The sequence below is a fragment of the Sapajus apella genome, unplaced genomic scaffold (genome assembly GCF_009761245.1).
Source record: "Sapajus apella isolate SASKATOON/1434 unplaced genomic scaffold, GSC_monkey_1.0 scaffold37, whole genome shotgun sequence".
In the NCBI taxonomy this organism is placed as follows: Eukaryota; Metazoa; Chordata; class Mammalia; order Primates; family Cebidae; genus Sapajus; species Sapajus apella.
The window spans coordinates 6498346-6501622 of NW_022436977.1; the positions used below are offsets into that span (position 1 = coordinate 6498346).

Consider the following 3277-nt stretch of genomic DNA (forward strand, 5'->3'; position numbering starts at 1 on the left):
TGGCACGTGCTTGTAGTCTCAGCTACTCAGAGGCTGAGGCAGGAGAATCACTTGAACCAGGGAGGCGGAGGTTGTGGTGAGAACGCACCACTGTACTCCAGCCTGGGCAACAAGAGTGAAACTCCGTCTCAAAAAAAAAAAAAAAAAAATACAAAAATTAGCCAGGAGTAGTGGTGCACATCTGTAATCCCAGCACTCAGGAGGCTGAGGCAGAAGAATCACTTGAACCCAGAAGGTGGAGGTTGCAGTGACCCGAGATCACTAAACTGTACTCCAGCCTGGGTGACAGAGCAAGACTCGGTCTCAAAAATAGATACATAAGAGAAAATGAGCTTAGGGATGCAATCTAAAGCTCTAAAACTATGCCTGTATTTTCAAATGTAAAATACCAATTCCTTGCCACAAGTGCCACCTTATTTTATTTTTAATTTTCTTTTTATTTTTGAGACAGGGCCTCACTCTGTCACCCAGGCTGGAGTGCAGTGGCATGATCTCAGCTCACTGCAACCTCCACCTCCCAGGCTCAAGTGATCCTCCCATGTGAACCTCCCATGTAGTGGGGATTGCAGGCACGTGCCAACACACCTTGCTAATTTTTTGTATTTTTGTTAGAAACAAGGTTTTTCCATGTTGCCCAGGCTGGTCTTGAACTCCTGAGCTCAGATTATCCATTGCCTTGGCCTCTAAAAATGCTGGGATTATAGGCATGAGCCACCAGGTCCAGCCCACAAGTGCCACTTTAAACGAATCATCTTTTATTGTATTTACTTACTTATGCAAACATGCCCAGCCCTATTCTCTAACAGTATTTGTGATAGCTTACACAAATACATGTAATCATTAGGGTAGAAATCTAAATGAATTAAGACCCTCAGGGGCAAAATAAGAAAAAAAGGATGGTGAAATTCAAACAGAGGTAACTATTAATGTGATGCAAAAATACATACCATAAAATTCTGGACAGTTTCTAGGTGTGGGTCACAAATTTAGCTTTAGATTCCTTTCAACCAACACCAATAGGGAAATGCAATCAATTAAAAGATTCATAGTGTCAGTAAAGGAATATGTCTCAGAAGAAGCATAATTTTTACTTACATCAAGACCTTAAAGAAATATCATCAGCCAGGTGTGGTGGGTTATGCCTGTAATCTCAACACTTTGGGGGGCCAAGATGGGTGAATCACGAGATCAAGAGATCGAGACCATCCTGGCTAACACAGTGAAACCCTGTCTCTACTAAAAATACAAAAATTAGCCCGGCGTGGTGGCACATGTCTATAGTCCCAGCTACTTGAGAGGCTGAGGCAGGACAGTCACTTGAATCTGGGAGGCGGAGGTTGCAGTGAGCTGAGATTGCACCACTGCACTCCAGCCTGGTGACAGAACGAGACTTCATTTCAAAAAAAAAAAAAAATTATCGCCCGGGCGCCGTGGCTCACACCTGTAATCCCAGCACTTTGGGAGGCCGACGCGGGCAGATCACAAGTCAAGAGATCAAGATCATCCTGGCCAACATGGTGAAACCCTGTCTCTATTAAAAATACAAAAATTAGCTGGGCGTGGTGGTGAGTGCCTGTAGTCCCAGCTACTTGGGAGGCTGAAGCAGGAGAATTGCTTGAATTCGGGAGGCAGAGGTTGCAGTGGGCCAAGATCCCACCACTGCACTCTAGCCTGGTGCCTGGCGATGGAGTGTGATTCTGTCTCAAAAAAAAAAAAAAAAAAAAAAATCGTTATAGCAACACTGTGTGACTGCAAACAACATTGTCAACAACATCCCTGCAATAATTATCATCCAGAGTTTCATGAAAGGAAGAAAGCTGAGGAGATATATCACAATGAGACCCTTCCACAACTCCTTCAGCAAGTCTGGTAACCAGACTTCCTCTCTTATTGGGCTTATCTCCTTTCTTAAGGAGTTGTCTGGTAATAAACCCTCTCACAATCTCTTCATATGTAAACTTTCTAGAAGGTTTAGGACCATTTACTTTCTCACTGAGTCAGGACAGGAGTTTTGCAAGAAGGGTTCTTCTGCAGGTATAATTTCCTGCACGCCACCTTCCTGTCCTGCTGGTACAGCATGTCCCAAATCCAAAGGCTAGGTATGACACAAACCATGGATTTTAGAACACTCTACTCCTGGTCATAGAGAGACCAGTTGTTGCACGACATGAATAATCACTGCCATTCCAACGATACCATCCACATGGGGAAACTCGTAATATGTGAGCAAGATTTCAACAGGTTTTTCCTGAGTAGCCTAGGATAAGGTTTTTTAGAGAATGAGCCTTAAGAGGTGGGAGATAGGCCGGGCGCGGTGGCTCAAGCCTGTAATCCCAGCACTTTGGGAGGCCGAGGCGGGTGGATCACGAGGTCAAGAGATCGAGACCATCCTGGTCAACAAGGTGAAACCTCGTCTCTACTAAAAATACAAAAATTAGCTGGGCATGATGGTGCGCACCTGTGTCCCAGCTACTCGGGAGGCTGAGGCAGGAGAATTGCTTGAACCCAGGAGGCGGAGGTTGCGGTGAGCCGAGATCGTGCCATTGCACTCCAGTCTGGGCAACAACAGCGAAACTCCGTCTCAAAAAAAAAAAAAAAAAGAAAAGAAAAAGAGGTGGGAGATACAGTAAGCTGAGTGATAAGTTCATTAGGGTTTGCCATATTCTCTTTCCACTTGTGAATACATTTGAAATTTTCCAAAATAGCCGGACGCGGTGGCTCACGCCTGTAATCCCAGCACTTTGGGAGGCTGAGGCGGGTGGATCACTAGGTCAAGAGATCGAGACCACCCTGGTCAACATGGTGAAACCCCGTCTCTACTTAAAATACAAAAATTAGCTGAGCATGGTGGTGCGTGCCTGTAATCCCAGCTACTCAGGAGGCTGAGGCAGGAGAATTGCCTGAACCCAGGAGGCGGAGGTTGCGGTGAGCCGAGATCGCACCATTGCACTCCAGCCTGGGTAAGAAGAGCGAAACTCCGTCTCAAAAAAAAAAAAAAAGAAATTTTCCAAAATAAAAAAATGAGAGAGGCCGGGTGCGATGGCTCACGCCTGTAATCCCAGCACTTTGGGAGGCCAAGGTGGGAGGACCACGAGGTCAGGAGTTTGAGACCAACCTGGCCAATATAGTGAAATCCCATCTCTACTAAAAATACAAAAATTAGCCGGGCGTGGTAGTGAATGCCTGTAGTCCCAGCTACTCGGGAGGCTGAGGCAGAAGAATTGCTTGAACCCAGGAGGCAGAGGTTGCAGTGAGCTGAGATTGCACCACTGCACTC

The 3277-nt window shown here is 45.9% G+C and overlaps 1 long non-coding RNA gene across 1 annotated transcript; it reads left to right on the forward strand.

Annotated features, from left to right (window-relative positions):
- Positions 1-2219: 2219 nt before the first annotated feature.
- LOC116564213 lies at positions 2220-2704 on the forward strand. The gene is made up of 2 exons (XR_004274797.1): positions 2220-2293; positions 2615-2704. It is a non-coding gene; the product is annotated as an uncharacterized LOC116564213 (long non-coding RNA).
- Positions 2705-3277: the final 573 nt, after the last annotated feature.